This window comes from Heterocephalus glaber, unplaced genomic scaffold (assembly GCF_053883595.1).
Source record: "Heterocephalus glaber isolate CG9 unplaced genomic scaffold, H.glaber_assembly_v1.0 deba00001472, whole genome shotgun sequence".
Lineage (NCBI taxonomy): Eukaryota > Metazoa > Chordata > Mammalia > Rodentia > Bathyergidae > Heterocephalus > Heterocephalus glaber.
In genome coordinates, this window is record NW_028258315.1 from 2,631,404 (window position 1) to 2,654,498 (window position 23,095).

Consider the following 23,095-nt stretch of genomic DNA (forward strand, 5'->3'; position numbering starts at 1 on the left):
GGGCAAGGAGCCCCCAGGATGAGTTCCAAAAGTCAGCTGGTTGGCTCGCTGAGCCCAGTGGAGCTTCTCCCACAGGCCATGTGTGGTCTGGTCCTGGAATAGGCCCTGCCCGCCTTCTGCGGGGGAGGCGGGTGTCTTCCTGGAGTTCCCCGACCATGCTCTGTGACCTCCGTGCCAGGGTCCCATGTCACCAGGGCTCCCACGCCTGCTATAACAGAGCAGCAGCTGTGGCACATCGGTGGCTCGGGACACACTTCCTAGTTGCATCCAAGAGGTCTGAAGCTGTGGACATGGCCAACGCCACATTTGCTCTCCCCTTCTCTGACCTGGGAGGAAGTGGATACAGGTGTGGGCCTTTGGCGGATGCCACACAGGTGCCACTCTGCAGTGTCTGGAAGCAGGGAGATTTCTGTGTGGACTTCTTCACCTTCAGCAGACCTGGATCTCTGGTGCACAGGATCTGGAGGAGGTGAACAGAAGCCTGTGCGGGTACAAAGCCTCGAGACGTCCCGCCGTAAGAAACAGTGCTCTTTCTGCTCTCCCATCCCAGACACACAAATGCACATGGGCCTTGGTTCCAAGCCGGTGTTAGAGGAAAGCCCATGGCTTCCATGCCACACGCTCGCCACTGCCAAGCACCGTGGTTGCTGCTGATGGGAGGTTCCCTACCTGCTGTGCTCATCATGGATGGTGAGGCAGAGCTCACAAAGGTCAGCCTGAGTTTGTCTTGGTGGAAGCAGGGCATCTGGGGCCATCAGAAAGCTCCTCAGAAGATCATCCTTACTGGACCGGGTGTCTGGGCAGCCATTTGGTGAAAACTGCGCTACTGTCCATCCTGTGGCTGCTGCAGACACTTGGAGCTGTCTGGCCCCCTTCCCACTCTTCTGGGCCCCCAGTTCCTCAGGCTGGCCTGCTCTGTGTTCCCTTCCTGGTCACTCTCAGTCATCCAGGCCATCGGCTGCTGGACACCTGGCTTGTGGTCATTTTCAGACTCACGAGGGTCCTGAGGTGGGTAGCATCAGGAAGGACAGATACGCTTCCCTCCTCAGACCCCATGGCACGGCCCCTGGCACTGGCATCCCTTCTTATCTACGCTCTCCCTTCATTCATGCCATTTGTCTTATGTAAGCTATTGTCAGCAAAAGATTAAATTTTTATTTTTCTATGACCAAAGATGGCCCTGTGTTTATGATAAGGCTTCGAAATCAAGCACAAGATACACAAATAAAGGGTGAGACATCCTGTATTCTGGATTCACTACTGTTCAGGTTGTAAAAAATTACGACTGAAAGTAATCTACAGATTTAATGCATCCCTGCAAAATTCCTGAAAAATAAAAAGCCATCCTAAAATTTATAGGAGCCACAAGGGGATCTGAATAACCAAAACCATTCTGGAAAAGAAGAACAGAGTTGAAGGTCTCAGACTTCATGACTGCAAAGCTCATTACAAAGATAAAGTGCTGAAAATAATGTGGTATTGTCGTAAAGATGGACTTACTGACCAATAGATGGAATAGAGACCCTGGAAATGAAACTTTGCAAATAGGGTCAACTGATTTTCTCTGAGGGTGCAAGAACATTCAGTGGGGAAAAAGTATTTCCAATAAATGGTAATGGAAAAATTGGATATCCATGTAGAAAGAGCCAAGTTGGACCCTTACTTCATACCCTATATGAACTGGAAATAGATCAAAGACCCAAGATTATAAAAACTCATAGAAATAAACATAAAAAAGATTTATGGCATTGATTTATGAATCAGAAAAGATTTATGGATTTAGTGATGATTTCTTGGGTGCAACTCTAAAAACATAGGCACCAAAAGTGAAAATAACTTAGAAACTCATTTGGTTCCCGAAGGCTGGTTGTAACTCAAGCTGGTCAACTGAAGGCTCAGGCTCCTCTACACACCCTTCACAGTCTCTCTCTTGTATAATTTTAGGCCATGCTTTCTTCCAGGCAGATCTCAGCCCAGGATTTCTTATTTAACCCCACATAGGGAAGGATGCTGCCATGTTCCTTCCAGAACTCTGTAAGAGTTAAATCTGTATCTAAGACCATCTGGAAGTACAAGCGGCTGGCATTCGGGTCATAACTCAAGACTTTGTAAGTTAAAACTAAAATTCCAGAGCCAGGGATTTAGCTCAGTGGTTCCGCTGCCTGCCTTGCAGCGCAAGGACCTGAGTTCAATCCCCAGTACCAAAAAACAAAACAAACAAACAAAAAATTCCAGTTGTAACCCAAGTTGTTTGGATGCCAGGTTGGTTGTAACTTGAAGGTTCACTGTACTAGAGTACATTAAAATTAAAACTTCTGTTCATCAAAGGACACAGTCAACAGAGTGAAAAGGCAACCTACTGAATGGAAGAAAATACTTGAAAATCATAAACCTGAGAAAGGACTAATAGCCACAATATATTAGGAACTTCTACAACTCAAAACAACCTAGAATAACCCAATTAGAAATGGGGATGGGTCCTGACTAGACATTTCTACAAAGAAGATATATAGATAGCCAACAGCACATGAAGCGATGCTCAACCTCACTGGATTAGGAAGTGCAAACCAAAACCACAAATGAGATACCATCTCACAACCCACAGGATGGCTTCTTGGATAGCAGACACTATCAAAAATAACAAGAGTCAGCAAGGATGTGAAGAAGTTGGAACCCTTATGCACTGCTGGTAGGAGTGTAAAATTCTGAGGCTGCTATGGACAACAATATATTGGTTGTTCAAAAAATTAGAAATAGAATTACCATGTGAGACAGGCAGTCATTCTACTTCTGGCTTATAACTCAAAGAACTGAAAGCAGAGTGTCAAACAGATATTTGCATACTCATATTGACTGCAGTGTTATTCAAAACAGCCAACATATGGAAGCAACTCAAGTGTCCACTGATGGCTGAATGAGTGAGCAGAATGTGGTCCGGTTGTAGGGTGCAATATAACTCTGCTTAAACAATAAAAAGGAATTCTGACACGTGCCACTCATGGACATTGTGCTCAGTAAGATAAGCTGGTCACAAAAGGAGAACTGTATGCGTTTACTTCTTTGAGGTTTCTGGGTTACTCAGATTCATGGAAATGGAAAGTAGAACAGGGGCTTTCAGGGGCTTGGGGTCGGGGAAAGGGGAGTTGCATGATGGGGTAGTTTTGGTCTTTCAAGATGAAGAGTTTTGGAGATGGATGTGATGGTGCATGACAATGTGAATGCACTTAATGCCACTGAACTGTAGTTAAGGACGGGAAAAATGGCCAGGGGAAGTGGTGCATACCTCTCATTCTAGTGAACAACTTAATGAGACTTTGTTTCAAAACAAAAAATGAAAAGGGCCAGAGTTGTAGCTCAGTGGTAGAGCACCCATGTTTGATCCGCAGTACTGCAAAAAAAAGGTTAAAATAGTCAGTGAAAAATTTTACATTATGTGCATTTTATAACAATTAGGACCCACATAGGGCTGGTTACATCATGGGAACCCAATAAAAAGTGCAGGGTGACCACATGGATTCTCATTATTCTTTCCTCAAACTTCTAAGACTACTCACTAAACTATTTCATGTTGTGCTCATATACATACATTGTTTAATGAGAAATTTCCTATTTATGTAAAATATTTACATTGTTTTTTTTAACAGTTCAGAGCCATTAACATTTTTTGCACAAAACAAGAAAGAACAACATAAAGCATGTCCACGCTCCTCCTCAGCTCCGACAATCCAGAGGGCTGTGCGTTTGGCCACGGTGTCCTACTCGTCTGTGCCCCTGTCCTCACAGTCGGGACCGCATGTCCTTGTCACTCAGACCTAGCAGAAGTGAGGTGGGCAACTGACTGGGGTGACAGAGACTGCAGGCTGGCTGGGCCCAGGACATCTGCCTCCATAGTCCAGCTCTGGGGCAGTGTCTGCCAAACTATCAGTTCTCCTTTTGTTCACTTATTCTTGCAAATTAATTATCTTCTTCCCCTGCTCTTTTCTGCAGTACAGGAGATGGAACCCAGGCCCTTGTGCATGCTAGCTCAGTGCTCTATCAGAGCCACATCTCCAGCCCTTTTTAAATTTTATTTTGAGACTGGGTCCACACCTAGCTGCAAGTTAATTGTCTTAACTAATGAAATGAATTTTCCAAGACCCCATGTCCAGTTGTTCAGATAAGGTCAATCACACTTTCCTAGCAGGAAGCACATGGCTTAGGTCTGTGGGCTGCTGTCGAGGAAGCGCAGCCACTGCTGTCCCTGGGAACTCGGCTCAGCCCCTGGGCTCAGGCCCCTGCAGGCCCGTTCTGAGCACAGGCCAATGGCCACAGGGCCACGGTGCTGCCTCCTGTCAGTCAGCGCTCAGGCTGCTAAATCGGACCCAGGCCTAGCCTTCTTTTCATTGGGTCAATGAGGAAGCAATTTATTCATTTTGGAAAAAATGTTTAGTGGCCGACCCCTTGCTTTGACTCCATTCCCCAGCCAGGAATCACAAGTTTGGCTCAGGGAGGTAGCACCTGCAGAGCTGAGTGAATGGAGAGCAGGTTGTGTGCAGGGCAGGACTGAGCTGATGGCTGGGAAACGCTAAGCTTAGCATTTCCCGGCTCCTGGCTGCACACTGCACCTCTTTCACCCCATAAACGAGATACCCCTGGGCTGAGGACCGAAGGGCAATGACATACACTGTGCTCTAGAAGAAGGCCACAGAGAGGCCGAGGTCTGGCCTCCCGAGCCCTGTGCTGAAGGCTGTGTGTGTGCATGGGCGTGCATGCGTGTGTGCCTGTGTGAGTACAGGGATGGGACCACAGGTGCAGGTCAAGCACCTCCCAGTGCCCTGCCCATCCAGCTTCAGAGAGGACCCTCACGAGGGGACAGCTGAGAGGGTTTGCTTCCCAGTGGGCCAGATGGCGCTGGCTCCCGGGAGTGCCTGTGCCTTGACTGATTCATGGTGTCTGAGCGGGAACCTCCAGCCTCCATCGGAGGTCTTTGATGCCCTGGACTCCTGATGAGCATGAAGCCCTGGTGCTGGGAACCCCAGGCTCTGCAGCGCCTGCTCCCCGGGGGCCCCCAGAGCTGAGTGAGTTATGGTGGAGAGCAGACAGCACAGGCGGGCAGGGACGGGCTGCAGACAGAGCCCATTAGCCTCGGTGCTGGATGTGGTGCTCACACTCCTCGGCAGGTGCTGAAACGAGAGGCTGAGCCTGAGGATGGCTGGCCAAGGCTGCATGTGACAGCTACCGTACAGATCATAAAAACCAGATGAGGCAGCAGATAACCACTCTACAGCAACTTGTGTCTGAATAAACCCGTCAGTTTTCTGTATTATTTTACAACATGGACTAGTTTAGGAATGCTTTCAAGCAGGACACTGATACTCTCTATGGTTAAAAACAGACCTAGGCATTTATTAACTGGTGTTCACACGGCTCTTTCACTGCCCAGGTTTGTGAAGCGAGACCAGATTTCCTGTCCTTAGCGCCCCCAGGAGCATGAGCACGCAGGCGCGGGAAAACGTTTCCATCCCAGTGGGAGCCAGGGCGGATGCCCCACGCTCACAGATTCCTCTCCCTCTCCCTGCAGAATCAAGCAAAATTCTCTCCTTTACTTTATTCTTCCTTCCCCTCAAAATCCTTGTAACAAAGAACTCAAAAAAAAAAAAATCACCAAATGTGCCCTCCTTGCTTAGAGGCAGGGTGAGCCCTGGACAGCAGTCCTCCGCATGCCCTTCGAGGGCCGTTCTGGGCCTTTCCCAGGAGCCTGCGGGCCGGCTGCGGGCGTGCCTTTGCAAATGGATTCCTGAACGATTACCCAGAACACGTGCCCAGAATCCTAAGCGAGGGGGCACTGTCTGGAGGGGCGTTCTCATCGCTACCCGGGACTTGGTCCCTAACAACGACCCTTCCCCGAGCTCTAGTTCCCAAGCTGAGAGCACCACCTGTAGTCTTACTTTGCTAGACTCGGTCAGAGACCCATGGGGAGGAGGGGCAGACACCCTGCTGGCTGCTGGCCCTGCACAAAGCACTGAGGCATCACAGGATGGGTGGGAGGCAAGTGCCATTTCCACCCAATGTTCCATCTACTTTAGGGCAATCTTGGTTAACTGGCATGTACTGATCATGAGAGAGAAGAGCAATTGCTCTCAATGGTTAATCACATTCTTTTGAAAAACACTACTTTCAGATGGCCGGAGGCATAGCTCAGTGGGAGGAGAGCCATCTGCAGCACCACACACATATTACTTTTAGAGTAAAGTTTTAAAAATACTTATAGAGGAAGAGAACAAGATCAATATACATAATGATATTCTCTGTCTCAGAATCTGGGGGCTGGCGTGTAGCTTAGAGGTAAAGCACACCTTTAGCATGTGAGTGGCTGGATTTGATTCCCAGCATCACAGAAGTAAACACAGAAACAAGCCAGAAACACGAGAGAAGTTTTCTACTCCTCTTTCATTGCAGAGATGAGGAACTGAGGACCTAGGCTTGGAGAGGTCAATGTCACCTGCTGGTATGGCGTTGTCACCCCTACCAAGCTAGTGGTTGGGCAAGGAACAGGAAGGTGCAATTAGAGTTTGCTTACAGTGAGAGACCTGTGGGTTAGGGACACCTGGAGTTGTCCTCAGACCCCTGCAGTCTCCCAAGAGAAGGGGATGTGGCTGCTTAGGGAAGGCAAATGTAGAGGGTACACGAGGGCAGGTTTTACTTTACTAGGAAAACACCCAAACGGCCTTTCCCCATCAATCTCCCACGGGCACCCCATGAGCAAGTGAGGAGCTCCATGTACAGGGCCCCAGCAGACTGCTTGCCCCAAGAGATGTGTGGGAGGAGGCTGGAAATGCCCTGAGATCCGATGCTGGGGTAGGATTATTTTACAACTTTATCACCACATGTTTTACTTATCATATAATTCCCCATCCCGAATGTACAATTCAATGGCCTTTAGTTACTTTGCCAAGTTGTCCAACTGTCATCACAAATCAATTTCAGAACATTTTCACCCGGGCAAGGTCCCTGGGGAGAGTCATTTCACTAAAGCACGTCCAGGGCCTGGACAGCTCCTGAGGCCAGCTCCGAAGGATGCATCGCCACCGTCCTCCCTTCCACCTGGGTACTTTGCTCAGGGCACCATCAGGTGTGGTACCCACGAGTGACATGCAGGGTGCCTACCCAGACAGGAATAGGTTGGCAGGCAGGTGACAGAGGTCCACCAGTGGCCAAAGGGCAGGTGACAGTGAGGTGCCAACTGAACATGAGTATATTCCTCTCTCACTGAGCCTCTCCAACCCCACACAAGGTTCTGGTCACAATAAACCTGACACCATCCACTCACAGTTTATAACAAACTTTGAAGGCCTTTAAGAATACTGACCTATGTTAAGACCTCAGATTTCAGCAAAAAGACAATCACAACTGTTATGCAACATGCACTAAAAAAATCCAGTTTAAACCCAGTTTGTTTCTCTAGCAAGTTAACGTGTTATTTAAGCTAAGGTTATCTGTGGTGTACCCTGAGAAGTCTCGCCTGCCTGCACTTGGTCATTCTGTGTGACAGAGTCGGCTGGGCTGCAAGCCCTAGATGTGTGTCACATCCCTCCCCATCGCAAAGAGCCTGCCAGTGTTCTCCAAGCAGGTGCTTAAGTGGCACCTGAGAAAGTGACGTGTGTGCTGGCTTCGGTGCCTGCTTGCTTCCTCAGTGGCGCATGCATGGAAAACAAATCTCTCCCAATGGCATCTAGGTGACAGTCACGAGACAGGCAAGGTGAAGCCACCGCCACCATGCTATGAAATCCCAAGGGGTCCTGAGACCCTTTCAACGTAGCACCTAGGACTTCAGCTCTGACAAGAGTGTGACAATCTTGAGAGCTAGTTCTTCAGGGAGTGGGGCTCAGTGTGTCTTTAGGTTTAAAAGCTCCCAAATCCAAAAGCAGTAAAAACAACCCCAAGGACCCTAAAACACTGAGAAAGTCATTTCAGCTTTTTGAAACTTTGAACATTTTGTAGACACAGGATGAGTTTCTCCAGGGAGGCTGGAGAGGGTGAGGAGGGAAGGGGGTCATCTGTGGCTGTCCAGTTGGACAAAACAGACACATGTCAGTGAGAAGAATGTCCAGGAATCACAACTTTGGTTAGAATCGTCAAACAAAGTGTGCTTAAGTTGCAAAATCCTGGGATGCATTCAAGTCTGTTCACTTCCCAGGTCAAACAAATAAGGGCCCAAACTCTACCAAGCTTTGGGAATACACTCCTTTCTACTCAGATTATTACCTGAATTCAATCCTCCTATTAGGCTTGTGAGACACAGGCAATATAACATGATAGAAGATGTTGCTGGCCCACCTAAAATCCACTTGGCCACACAGAAGAGTGGAGGGGATATTCCTGACAGCACCTGGAATCCTTCAGAGAGCAGCCTAGACGACAAGCACATTAGGAACTCTCATTCTCCCCGGCATAGTTCTACGGCTTTGTAAATAAATCAGTGCTGGCCACACCATATGGCCTCCATTTTCCCCCATCCTGACCTTGAGATATGGCCCGAGGAGACTGAAAGTCCCAGCAAGCAGTTTTCAATCTGTATCTGAGCAGTGCCACATAAAAGATGAAAGTAATTACAATGAGCACTGTTTGCAGCCAAGACCTCAGCGTAGTCCCCTGGCTTCTGGAAAGTTGCTGGGGATCCCTGCAACTGGCCCAGAGTTCAGACACTGGCCTAAGCAACATCTTTTTAAAATTATAAACCCATTTGGGTGGAATTCTTGGGGGCAGAGCCATAGGTCCCTGTGGGACTGCAGAGCAGGTGCTATTACATCCTGGCTGTGATCAGCAAGTGATGGCCCAGGAACCTGGGAAGGCTCTAATGAGAAGCCAGGACTATCATCAGGATGCTTAAGCACTTAGGCAGCTTCGCATCTTCAAAGCCCTTCGCAAACACTCATTAATTAATATGCAGTACGCCCCTGTGATGTCATTAAGTATTATTATCTCCACTTGACATAGAAGGAAGTAGACAGGTTAAGTGGCTTGCTTGAGGCCACACACAAACCCGGAGTGGGGCTGGGAATGAAAATTAGAAGCACCTGATCTGGCATACATGGAGGCTTGCTATGGGGGTCAGTGGCTCACCTATTCCCCAGCCCAAGTGCCCCCAGCACGTAGCCTGTGGTTTTAGGACACATGCTGACCTGCGGCTGGAGGGACCAAGCCCCCAGGGTGTCCCACAGACCCTGTCCTACTTCTTCTCGATCATGTTCCAGCCTAGGACAGAGAGCAGAAGTCTGATGAACAGCACTCATTCTACCGAATCCATTGCGGTCCTCACTTCTGTCTGGATGTTTGTGTCTCAGAACTCCTGTTGGACACTGAATCCTCCAAGTCAAATGTTAATGGCATTTGGAGTGGACCTTTCCATGGAGACTGGGTGACGTAGAGCCTCATGAATGGGCTCATCCATTCCTGGACTAATGGGCTACCGAGGGAATGGCTGTCGCTCATTGTCCTGCCATGCTCTGCCCTGGGCCACTTGGGACTCCAGAGTCCCCCAGCAAGAAGGTCCTCACCAGAGGCAGTCCATTGACCTTCGACTTTCCAGCCTCCAGAAGTGTAAGAAATACATTTCTGTTCCATATAAATGACAAAGTCTCAGGAACTCTGTTACAGCAACACAAAGTAGACCACACAGTCCAGCTGCAGTGATGGGCAGGCACTGGCCTTTGTCTCAGCACAGCCTGCAGTCAGGGAACCCAACAGTGGGCAGAAGGAAGGCCCAGGAAGGCCAGCTGGACAGTAGGTGGCAGAGCTAGAAAAAGTGATCCTGGCGATTCCCTGGTTGTTGGACAGAGACACAAAGTTGGGGCTTCCTGTTTTGTGTTCTCTCCTGCAAGATGCTAGGCCGCCTGCTGGGAGGCTGCCACCCTGAGGATGACTGGCAGACAGGCGAATGGAGAGAGAGTGAGGGCCCCAAAAACCAAACTTCCACAGATGAGTCCTTGCCTTAAGAGTCAGCACGAGGATGTAGGTTTCCATTTATTGATTCCACTGCTCGCGATTTTCCTCCTTTCTGGATGTCACCGTTGGGGATGGACTCTTTCCATTCAACCATGGCCTTTCTTTCTCTGCGCTCCTTAAGGAGATGTCAAGCCTCAAACAGGCTTCTTATGTCATAGAGCTCGCTGCTCAAACATGATGCTTGTGATCCCACCGTAGCTTCCCTTGGCATCGTGGAGCTTTGTCAGAGCACTCACAGGCAAAGGAGGGGGATTCAGCTAGGGACATCTTCGAAACCCTAGTCAGGGTGCTGGGGAGGGAGGAGGGCACGGGAACAGCGCAGGGAGGGTGTCTGGAAGGGGCTGAGGTTGCTGGCTCAGAAAAGGCTGCTGCCCCTTTCCATCCGAGCCCAGCCCAGTCTACACTTCACCAAGGTGCCTGGAAATCACCTGTTCTTCTGACCCACTCAACCGAGACTTCCCAAAGCTCCCTAGAAGCAGTTTTGCTACCCCCTCTTCTGGAACAGTAGGAGACCATGCTCCTTTCTCCCTGCAGAGTTGTTCCCACAGCCCAGTGATGTTTTGAAGAATACAGGTCACACCGTGGCGTCCTCCTGTGGCCCCGACGTCGGGGTCTCGGGTCCCTCAACCCTACCCTGGGCCCACAGCGACTGGCCTGTGGCTCCCTCCCCATTTCCTTCTTTGCTCTCCATGTCAGGTACCCTGGCCTCACGGCTGCCCCTTCACCTGGCAAAGCAAGCACACACTGCGCTCACCTGCTGCAAGGCTGCTCAGCCTGTCCCCTGCTCTGGGCCTTTGCCCACATCTCCTCGGCCAGGAGTGTATGGCCTGCTCCTCTTCCTCCCTCCCTCCCTCCATGGCTTTGCTGCATGTCGAGGTACTCAGGCCTTGCCTATCTCCCCTATGCTGTCCTCTTCCTTCCTGGCGAGCAGGTCTACCTGGCAGGGCATCCGTGTGTTCATGGGCTGTGCCCTCCCAGAAGACGCAAGGCCTCCAGGGTGGGTGAGTGTGCCCTCCCGGGCACACAGTGCTGCCCAGTAGGAATGTTGTGGATAGATGCTTCCCTCTACCCAACAAAGAAACTCAAGGCCCCAGCTAGCAAAGTTTCTTAACATTAATTAGGCTAAAAGCTGCTTACAATAAGAAAAAACAGCAGCCCAGTCCGTTTTCCTCTGTGCTTCTCTTCTGTCAAATGAATTCTGAAATGCTACCTGTTCGTACTCCAAAGTCCAACGCTTGGGCTTTATAATTTTTTTCTAAGATGTAAAACTGCTCCTAGCTACTTGAATCATGTATTGGCCTGTGGTCAAAACCAATAGAAGTGTGGGCTGAGCTGCTGGTCCCAGGCTTTCGGGGTTATCCTTGCATCTCCTTGACCCCAGGACCCATGTACGTCTGCCCGCTGCCTCTGGCCCAGGCGTGAGATTGGGGAGCATTCTCACAAGTCACCGCTCATGCACACGGGAGATGGGGAGTTTCCCCCCCACCCCATGGGAAGAAGTCATTTCTCTCGCGAGAAAATCTCCTTAGATTTCTCTTTCCACTATGTCCAAAAGTGATGGGCTCTGAGGATCAGTCAGACTGATAAAGAGTGATTTTCTGCCAGCCACGCCACATTGAAGTGTTCGGGCCTTGTGTAAACTATTCCCTGGTTGGCTATGGTTCTGGCCTCCCAATTAGGGGGAAATGCTAATATTTAATATTTAAGCATAATATTTAATTTGGAAAAGCCTAGTGATTGTATAGCAGTAAAGAGACGTGGATAAACGAGTAGAGATTTTTACAATCTCAATGATACCCAGGGTACAGGGCAGTAAAAACATTTTGAAACTGAAGTTAAAATCATCTTAAATGTAGAATTAACATATTTTACTTCAATCATGCTCTTTGGGATCACTTACCCATGACACATGTGCTGTGTAAATATATATATCCTTCTGCATATACAGTCGGCTTTGCACGTCTCTAACACCCTGGGAAGGGGCATGATTCATGGAATCAGCAGCTGGCAGTTTATCTTTGACTGCTGTATTCAAAGGTGGCTTATGTATTTAAAGGCACAAAATGTGTAGTCACCATGACTTTAAAAGATTTCAATTCCATGTGTTAGAGAGGTAATGGGCCAGCTTAGGAATGGAGCGTGATAGTGAAATATTAATGTAAGAAGGAAGAGGAGACAGACCCTGGATTGTTTGTGCAACAGAGAATGAAGATGAAGGTTTGCTGTGTGCATCACGCCCCGTTTTCCTTCTGTGGTGGGATGGGTATCCGACAGGGATGCATCTTGGGTGAGTTCTGCTGTTGTCACCATGTCTCCTCTCTCACCAGTGCCAGAGCAAGGGACCTGGTTTTTCCCCTTCTGCACTTGTCCTGCTGTAGCAGGCAACGGTGGGAAGAGAAGAAGGTTCACAGGTGCCTTGTTCGTACAAGGGCTGCAGCCCTACAGAATGGAATTTGTGTATGATCATGTCTTTAGTGTGGCAAGGAGGCCAGTTCTTTGAAAACACCCTGCTGAGCTCAATGAGAATTACTTTTTATGAACAGTATATCAGGCCGAGTCCTGTGATAGAATTCACAGGGGACCATATGTCTAACTTCATTGATTTACAGGTGTTAAGACTTGATCTTTGACACATTAACAGGGGTCAGCCAACAGGACCATCAGTGGAAGAGTGCTAATGATTTTCCTACACCACAGGGCTAAGGACGCAAGGGGCCAGGTAGATCGGGCATGCCCTTTGTAGTGGACAGAAGAACAAAGGCTCTGTGAGTCCCCAAGGGTCAGAGCCGTGAAGGCCTAGAGGTGGGGTCCTGCAGCTGCCCCAGGATGCCTGCCTCTCCTCCTTTTCTGCACCTTATTGTTTCCTGTCGGGTGTGGTGGCCAACACTGCTCTCTTTTATCCTGCTGATGCAAAGACCAGGATCCTGTCCCGTGTGTGCAGCAACTGTCCTCTGGCTTGCCCAGCCGAACGCAGCTAGAGGAGAAGCCTTCTTAAACATTTGTCTACCAATCATGAGGCAGTCCTTGTAAACTTAAAAAGTTATGCAGCCCCTCAGTGATCCAAAGGTGAAGTCAGGAAGACTTTACATAATTAAGCAGCCTGGACTTACACTTACACTGTCAGCTTTTCATGTGAAGGTGGTGGAATTTACCGAGTTTCCACAGAATTCAAAAGTCCCTTGGAATCCTAGGTAGGATCTGAGGTTGTCCCTCACCAGAGCCACCTCCTAACTTATGACACAGTTACAGTTTTGGTCCTTAGGGTCATAATGTCCTTGTAACCCTGGCATCGAGATAGCTAACTGGACTGATGGCAGAGATGGGGAGATAATGCCTGCATCTCTCTCCTTTGACACTGGCCTTCTGTCCATAGTGAATGTGGTCAGCCCTCCCACCCACCCCGCAGCTACCGACGGAGCGGCAGCCCCAGGGAAAGGGTGCTGGGTTTTCTGCGGAGCCCCAGTTACCCTTGGCATCTGTACAGAGCAGTCAGAGTGCAGCGAGACACTCAGCCTGAAGGTGAGGCACAGCTCTACCCAGTCTGGCCCTGCCACTGAGCTAGCTGGGGTGTCTGCTAGGGTGTGGGGTAGGGACGAGAGCAGCAGCAAGTCTGCTCAGCGAACTGCTAGACAGCCAGACCCGGATGGATCAAAGTCTGCCATTTTGCCTTATCTATCTGGACCCATAATTCAAGAATGAAATTGCCCCAGGTTTCCCCTGTTCACCATTAAATCCCATTCAATCATGGTAGGCGAAATGCAGTCACACTCAAGCACCAGATGTTATCATTACAGACCTCTTTTTATAAACCCATGCTGAAACCTGAGTGGTTGATGAGACCAGCTAAGCAGTTGTACCTTTGACCCGATTGCATTAAACTTGCCCTATCAATTTGAGCTTAGTGTAAACACCATTTCCCAGAGCCCCTCGTGAAGTCAGCGGCGAGAAGAAGCTGACTAAGCCTAAACATTTTTTAACAGCAATCTTGTCTTACAACACCAAGGGGATTTGCTGGGCATCTGGGGCTTTATAAAACCATATGAACATGCTGAAAGAATTAGAATCCTTTAAAAATGAAAAATTGACGGTGACAGTCCTTTCTGAAGACTAGTTGGTGTAAAGGCAGCCTAGGAATGGGTAGAGGGTGGTTTGAAACACTTTTGTATTTTTTAAAGTGACAGATTTTTATTAGTTTTTTTCTTCCTTCTTGAATGTTTGCTCTAAGCTGGCCATTCCAGTAAGTGGAAAAAAAAAAAAAGTATCCCACTTATCAGTAGCCTGGACGTTTTCGGAGGGATTGAACACATTTGTGTCCTGGTCACATTTCCTTCTGATGGAGGCTGGAAGAACCTGGACCCAACACTCAGGTGACACTATGGTGACTCTTCCCACACTGCACGCAGCTGACAAGGCCAGAACATCCAGTGCAGATGTGACCTGGACCAAGGAAGGCAGTGCCCATTTCTGTTAACACTCCAAACAAATGAAATTTAGATGTTTTATAAAATGTAAAAATATATATTTTAGAAATAAGTATACTTTGATATAAGGCTATTTCAAAAAAGAAAATCAAATGTAGGAGTGTTTCTTTACTGTTTTTGTTTGCTTTACATGAACTGTTACTCAGTTACCTTGTGGCTTAGCTTCCATTAAATAGGATACTTTCCCCTTCTGTTAAAATGCTAAAATAGGGCATTGGTGGATAAATAGCTGTGTGATTGTAAGATTTACAAACTACTCTTATAGAAATTACTTTGATGGTGGTGCATGCCTATAATCACGACCCTGTGGGAGCTGAGGCAGGTGGATTGCCAAGTTTGAGGGGAAGGCTGGGCAATTTAACAATTTAGTGAGACTGTCTCAAAATAAAAATAAACAAATGAAGGGCTGGGGATCTGGCTCAGTGTGAGGCCCTGAGTTTAATATCTAGTACTATACATACCCACACACACAGTTACTTTGAAAACCATCTTCTCAGTAAAATAAAAATAAATCTTAGAGTTATAAGTTGTACAATTAAAAAAACAAAAGGTATGATGGCACATGCCTGCAGTCCCAGCTAGCTGGGATGCTGAGGAGGGAGGAACACTTGAGCCCAGGAGTTCAAGGCCAGCCTAGGCAACATAGGGAGACCCTACCTGAAAACAAAACAAAAAAACCCAAACAAAACAGAAAGAGGGAGAACATGTAAATATTTTAAGAGACACAGGGGGAAAAAAGGAATCCAAATACTGAAACAGAACATTCTCCAGTAAGGGAAAAAAAATGCCATGAATTTAGAAATAGTCTCCAAACATGTGCAAAGATGTGTAATTAGACAAATCGACACGACATCTGAGTTTTGCCAAATCAAACAAGTACCAAGGTATCCGCTCAGGATACAAAGGCCAGTGAGTTTCCAAAGGGATCCTACGCAGAACCCAAGACACGCTGGCGATAGTGAACAATCCAAGATGGAAACAGAGGAGACCTCAGCTCCCCAGATGCCGCTCCTCCTGGTGCACAACCGTCTGCGGTGGTAGCGTCGAAGGCTGGGGCGGGCGACCCCGTGCCATGCTGCCGGTCCGACTAAAGAATTACTCTAACCCTTGTCTGCAGGGAGGAGAGGGCGCTGCGGCTGGCCTCCGGACGGCTGGGGCCCGGCAGCAGACGTCTGTGGGTGACGCTGGCCGTCCCTCGTCCCTCGGGCTTCAGAGGCCACGGCGCCCAGGTTCCCTCAGCCCCTCAGCTCTGACTCTGCCTCCTGCGCACACATTCTCTCTGGGAGGCGCCTCACAGATAGCAGCCTTGAAGGCTGTTCCTGTCTCTAGGATTCAACACCTGTCTGAATCATTTGTTTAGCGAAGAAAACGGACTCTGAATAACAAAAGAAAGAACAGGTGTGCGTGTTTCACACTCCCTGGGCCTCTGGGGCCCGAACCTCCACACAGAAATGGAGGTCTGCCCCCGAGAGCTGCCACTTCCTGTCCATGAAGGCCGTGTGCCCACGAGGACGGCAGAAACCTCCGGGCCACGAGGCCGCTCAGAACGCCCGGGCCTCACATGGCACACGGCGGGGTCAGACCTTGAAGGGCGCCCGCAGAGCCATCGGGGCTCCCGGGAGGATGAGGCAGGGGCCAGGCAGGGGACGACGCGGGAGCAAAGCATGCGGCCAGGACGGGCATGGCAGCCACGATGCCTCCCAGCTGGCCTGGATGGCCGCCCCACCAGCGGGTGTCAGGTTGGTCACAGGATCAGAGGCAAGAGGGCTGCGCTGTTTGTCGGTGCGGCGCACGGCTTTCAAGAGTGGTATTTTTCTTGCCTTGATCTGAAAGGGCTATTTCAACATCAAATGCTTCTGCTCGTCTGGCCCACGCTGCAGCCACAAGAAGGGCTGGGAAGCCTGGGCAGGCAGGCAGGCAGGCCTCTTGCGCTGAACCCAGTGCACGCTGGAATGTGACACTGTCTCTGAAACAGAGGCTTCGTCTTTCTTAAGGAGTAGTCCACATATCTATATGGACTTGTTTTCTCTCCACCGGGATAAGACAGAGAAAAAAACCTGTGGCTATGAATGGCTGGACTATTTTCCAAGCTTGCAAGGACACTGAAAATGAGGAAAAGTTAATAGACTCATCCTCGCCACAGACTCTTCCCAAGGTAATCACTCGGTAGTACTAGAGAGATAATCATCTCCTTGTGTCTTTTGTTACCAGATATATTTTTAGTTTTCTTTCTGCATTCCACGGTTCCAAAAGCTGAAGTCATCTGCAGGTCAAACCATGGCCTGGGGTAAGTACCTCGTACATCTTTAAAAAAATGCATCTTCGCTGGGAAAACATGAAGACTCTTGCTCGGCAGTGGGTCAAGCTCGCCACACCCCTGCTAACTTGTCTTTCTCGGCTCCCTACCCGAAGACTTCTGCTTGGAGCTCCCTGGCACCCACAGCTGCAGGGCTCGCCAGAACCATGACCCTGCAAGACATAGCTCACTTCCACACTGCTCACCTCCCAGCAGCCGGGTGGCCCCCATAGCCTCCAGGACTCTGACTAAGGCACAGAGCCATGGCAGTGCCCCTGCAAACCACCTGGCAGAGCCGCTTCAAGGCGTCAGTCAGCCACGCTAAGCTCACCTTTCTCGGCAACCTGCAACCCACCCGCAGAGGCCAACCTGCCACCAGGCTGTCACTCCCCGAGTGTGTTTGCAGACACAAGGTGCCGACGCCAGGTGGGAAGGCTGCGTGTCGCTCAGTGCCCTGCTCAGGCCAAGCAAGCAGCGAGGACATGGCTCTCTTGCCAGTGGCTGGGCCAGCTCATTGGGCCCCGAAGTCCCCTGGGCCCCTGCACTGCCAAGGCAGGCTGCTCTGATGAAGGGCACCGCTGCTGTCTGGTCATATCGCTGGCCGCAGATGTATGGGACTGTAAGCCACGAAGTCACAACCAAAGCGCCGAATTAACATCACTGGTGATGTGGGAGGCAAGCATTTTGTGCACTCCTAAACGTGGACACAATAAATGACAAGGGGGCCAACTCACAGACCCAGCATTGCCAATCCCCACAACATTTCCACAAGCAGAGTTCTGTTGCGAGTGAGACAATGAGGTGCAGCAGCTCCCAGAGGGCCATGCTGCTCCGAGTGACACAGGCGCCTGGGGTTGGAGTGTGGTCTGAGGAGCGTAGGGAAGGGGGGTGAGGAGGGAGAGGGAGCTGGGTGCATCAGAGGCGGCGCAGGAGTGAGTGGTCGGTCAGGCAGTGCCTGCACCTGGCTGTGGGCTGCCACAGTTCTTAGAAACAAGTCTAACACGCTCTGCCGCTCTGCTGCAATTTCCACCTTAAAGGTGAGAATAGAAAAGAGGCATTCGCAGGGGCTGGTTCCTCCATAGGGGGACTGGAGGCTGGGTGTGGAGGTGCAAGCCTGATTTCAGCACTCAGGAGGCTGAGGCAGGAGGACTGCTGGGGTGAGGCCAGCTTGGACTACATAATGAGGACTGTTTGAGAAAAACAAAAACAAACAAACAAAACCCTCAAAACAAAACACAACCCGAAGCCAAAAAACCAAAGCGGTGAAAGACGATGCTGGGAAATAATTCTACGGTGGCTGAAAGAAGAACAAGGCCTGGCGGCTTATGGCGGGGGCTCTCAGGAGGTGAAGAGGCCCACTTCCTCGCCAGACAGCGGCCTTCCCAGGGGAACGGCAGCTGACACTTGGCCTGTGGAGAAGCCAGACACGGCAGCAGGACCCCGACGGGGGCCAGGCTGCACGCTTCTGGGCTCGCTGCTTCATGCTGCGTGCTGCTCTCTGGACCCCCGCAGAGCCCACCCAGCGCTGCTGTCAGGGCTGCTGACCTGAAGCTTCGATGTCACAGGGCTGCAGAGAATGCCGCTGCCTGAGGTCCCTTCTGGATGCACCAGGAAAGACGACCCCACGCTGCCCAGCCCCAGCCAGGCACTAAGCGGGGTTCACACAGTACCATGAAGCTCCCCATTCGTATTTTCAAACACACATGAAACAGCATTGATGAGCCAGCAGCAGCAGGCCCAGGATCACGAGGCCCACCAATGATCTGATCTCTGGGGAGAACAGTGAGGCTCAGGCTCTGGGAGCCCTGGGCTTCGGACCTCACTCGCACCGACTCCTCCACACTGTGCTGCTGAGTCCCCACACATGACACGGCCAAGGGACCGGGAGCCGCAGCTCTCTGCTCTCACTATATTTTTAGCTTAGTTATGTATTTTAAAAACATATCTAAGTTTTAGAACAGTTTCAGGTTTATGAAAACATGCAAGGACTCGGGATGTAGCTCAGTGGTAGAGCACTTGTCTAGCTTCTGCCCGGTCCTGGGTTCAGCCCCGGCGCTGTGAACAAATCAAGCACACGGAAAGGCAGAGCTCCCACGTATTGTTGCTCCCCAAAGGCCCCTGTTGTCCTTGCCTTGTATCTGAGTGGTGCGCTTGTTAGAACTGACAAACCACAGACATATTCTTATTGACATTGGTGGATTCCACTGGCTTCCTCCTTTGTCCTAGATCGTTTTGTGAGTTTTGAGGTGCAATGTCATGCACCCACTACTGTGGTATCTTACAGGTCCAAGGCCTGAAAAGCAACCCCATGCTCTGCTGAGTCATCTTTCTCTCCCTCCCCTGGGCAAACACTCAATTTTTCACTTTTTCCAGCTATGATTTTTCTATATTGTTATATAGTGGTGTCATAAAATATGCAGTCTTCTCAGATTGACTTCTTTGATTTATCAATATGTATTTAAGGTTCCTCCATGTTATTTTTGTGGTTTGATAGCTCATCTCTTTTTATTGGTGAATAATATTCCATTGTATGAATATACCACAGTTTATCCACTCACTCACAGAAGTGTATATTGCTTGCTTCTAGTATCTGCCAATTATGAATAAGATTGTTATAAATATCCACGTGCAGGCTTTTATGTGGACACAAGGCTTAACTTACTTGAGTAAATACCTGGCAGTACAACTGCTGGACTATGCAGCAAAACAACGTCTAGCTTTTCAAGAAAGAGACTAGGCTGGGCATGGTGGCTTGTGCCTGTAATATCAGCACTCGGGAGGCTGAGGCAAGAGGATCGTCACAAGCTCAAGGCCAGCCTAGGCTACAGAATGAGTTTGAGGCCAGTCTGGACTACATAGCAAGAGCTTGTCTCAAAAACAAACAAACAAACCAAGACTGAGTCCATAGCATTTTGCATTCCTAGCAGCAGTGAATGAAAGCTCCTGAGGCTTCATGTCCCTGTCAATGTCTGGATTCCTCCCCCCTAGGTCTAATGCATCTGGTTGTTGGTTTAGTTTGCAATCCCCACTTTCCATGTCAAGGGTATTTTCATATACTTGTCATCTGTACATCTTCTGCACCTTGTTAAAGGTTCTGGCGCATTTTAAAATAGCGTTGCTCTTTTTTTGTTGTTGAATTTTAAGAGTTCTTTATATATTCTGGATACCAGTCCTTTATCTGTCCTTTATCTATTTTGCAATCACTTTTGCTCAGTCTGTGACTTGCCTTTTCGTTCTCTTGATGGCATCTTTTAGAGCATAAGTGTTTGATTTTACTTATGTTCTACTTACCAACTTTCCCCTTCATGGATCCAGCTTCTGGTGCAGAGTCCTCACCACACAAGTCACCTTGGCTTTCCCCTGTGTCACGTCCCAGAGCTTCCAAAAGGGCGTCAAGCCTCCTTTCATGTCCTCATAGTTCTTTCTTCTGGCATTTCCTTCGTTTCCTTCCAGTTCTTTCCTAGAGTTCACATCTTACTGCTTCCATTACCCCCCAGTGCCTGGTTTCCTTTCCATGCGTGCTCAGCATGCTCTCAGGCAATCTGAAATTCTCAGGATGATGGTCCCACATCTGACTGATCCTGGTTCAGATGCTTGCTTTGTCTCCTCATACTGTGGTCTTGCTGTTTAGCATGCCCTGTAGGTGCAGGCCGGAGACACACTGGCACATGGGCCTGTAAGTCTGTCTGCCCAGGAGTCAGGCTGCACACTGTCTGTGGCAGCTGGGTCCAAGGCTAGGCCGAATTTTCCTGCTCTGTCCTTGTTTCTGCTTCCCTCATCTCTGGATTTCCATAGAGACGCTGCACAGTGCTTTTGGCAGTGACTGACTGCTGTGATTTTTGGTGAGTCTGGGTCCTCGGGCTGTGGCCTTGGGAAGTATGTCTAGGGTTCCTCTTTTCTACCCTATGTGAGACAAGAGGGCTCGGGTGAACCTTTCTCCCAAGGGAAGGCCTTTGTTAGGAGCAGGTCCTCTGAGGTTATTTCAAGATAGCCACCTCCCCCTCCCCTGCCAGGAACACAAGAGGATTTTTTCCTGCTGGTCACCATGAGAACCCAGTAAGAAGTGTGAGTCCTCTCCTACAGCTGGGTCCCAGGAATGTCCTCTCAGCTGGTCCAGGCTGGTCCACACCGCCAACCTTTGGGTTCCAGGTAGTCCTCCCAACACGGGGCAGCTCTGCTCCGGGAAGCCCTGATCTGTGTGTCCACAGGTCTCCCCGCTTCTGAGGGCAGCACTTTGCCCTGGGACTCAGGTTCTCTGGTGGATCAGGAAGAGTCTCTGGCTCTGTTTGTCCAGCTTTCTTCTTACAGTGAGGGTGGAGTAAAGGCTTCCTCGCTCCTCATATGGCTGACTGAAACTGGAAGTGAGTTCAGTGGAGCTCAAAGTTTCTGTTCTCCTCAACTGAATACGATTCAGACTGACCACGGGAAGGTAACACACAGGCAGAGACAGGAGCAAGAGGACACAGGGTGCTGAGCAGAGCATTTTCACTTCACTTGTAGTCAGAGGAAAAAAGTGAAAATAAATGTTGTAGTTATTCTTCTCTGCAATACTTTTACAATAAGGAGGGATTTCCCTGTGTCAAAATATATTTTCAGGTGTCCCTTTTGATCATTTTGACTTATCATAAAAACTTTATTTTCATTTACATAAGTAGAGGAAGAGAGCACAGGCAGCTATGTTGCTAAACACAGGATCTCGTTATTTGTTTTGAACAAGCACTGCCACAGCACATTCTGGTACTTGTAATATGATTTTGACAGCAAAGAAAAACACTGAGCACCTTAGAACAAAAGTGCATCTTTGATTCATACGGCCTAATGATCTTGGGGGGCACAGGGGTAGACACACACACACACACACACACACACACACACAGGGGCACACCTTTTTCTCTCATTCTCACCCTGTGCGGTCAATCTGTCCGGAGCACACAAAGTGGTTACCAAACACTTCTGTCCTGGTATACGAGCAACAGCTACGGCTCAGAGGAGCAGGAACTTGTGTGAAGCTTGGCTCTGGCTCCAACCTGGCTACACAGCCTTCGTCTACTGAAGCATATGGATTGTCCCAGCTGTGGTGTGGGTGGGAAAGAGTTTTAAAATATAAATAGAGACCAGTACAATGACTATATTTATTTGAGGTGACAACATCATTAAATAATTTAGGTCACCTGATGCAAGAGCTGAGAAGCTGAACCTTTCCAGCAGCTGGCACGGTGCTCTAACTTAATCACCAGGCGTGAGTGTGCCCTGGCTAATGGCACCGTGCAGATGCCCTCCCCTCCCCATGCCTGCTGGCATCAGTTTGGTGAGGAGGTCAGATCTGCGAGTGCCCACGGAGGGAGGGATGAGCACACACTTGGAGAGCACCTCACCTTTCCAAGCCACACACGCCGCCTTGGAGGGCCTCTCCGGGGGGTTCGGCACCAAGTTGCTACAGTTCGGTGTGTGTCATATTTTGATAACACAGAGTGTTTTATTGCACTCAAATAATATCTCGAGCTCTCACAACAGCAAACTGCAGGAACTTCAAAGGGATTCCAGTCCAACTGGAACCTCATTACAAAACAAATTTCAGCTTTATTGTTAGCCAGACCACAAAGGGGCTGAGACCGTGCCAAAGTAAATTCTCTTGAATCTCCTCTATATATTACCTTTGAACAATTAATTGGTCTCCTGGAGACAAGAGGAAAAAAAGGAAAGAAAACAAAATAAAAGATTGACAGTGGAAGATATTGTTCTTGGATGTCACAGCATGGACAAGCCGTAGCCATGCTGTACAAATCCTCGCCAAGGTGATCATTAATTTCAAGTGGTCTGTGATTTCACGTATTGTTGTAGGCTGAAATTGCGCTCTCTCTTTAGATACATTTTTGGTTGGTCAAAAGAGGAAATACAGGAGAACATGCTGTATTTAATGTTCAGACACGCACCAGATCATCATCACCAGGCCCAGAAGGTGAGCTTCACTCTCGAGGCGTTTCTCCATGGCTACTGCAAATCCTCCTGTCACACATCAGCCACCTCCTCCCAGCATCTTCCAAGTGACAAGATGAGGCTCTCAGCAACCAGGTTAATGAACAGGATGGGTAGGAAGGCTGGTGTCTGGGAGTCACAGGGGTCTGACCCACCTCAGGACTGAAATGTTCTCAAGTCCCAACCCAACTGTCAGAATCCATTTCCCTGGGTTGCTCCGTCTCCTCTTATGCTGCTGCCTTCCTCATGGTTGCGTATCAAGGTTCAGGTCAGCCTTAGCCTCGACTCTGCTGAGGCTTCACTGCCCTGGGCGCAGTGCCTGTCACGCTGATCGGCCCTCTGAGAGCCCATGGCGAAG

General features: G+C 49.3%; 1 protein-coding gene across 2 annotated transcripts in view; it reads right to left on the minus strand.

Annotated features, from left to right (window-relative positions):
• Gmds (GDP-mannose 4,6-dehydratase) overlaps positions 1–23,095 on the minus strand; it is a 546,952-nt gene that overhangs the window by 29,733 nt on the left and 494,124 nt on the right. Inside the window, exon 10 of one of the 2 annotated variants that reach the window (XR_015439275.1) lies at positions 1–23,095. This exon is cut by the window's left edge and continues 27,904 nt beyond it; it is cut by the window's right edge and continues 15,791 nt beyond it. The exons of the other annotated variant lie outside the window; for it this stretch is intronic. The gene's annotated coding sequence lies outside the window, so the exon portion shown is untranslated. 2 annotated transcript variants of the gene reach the window in all.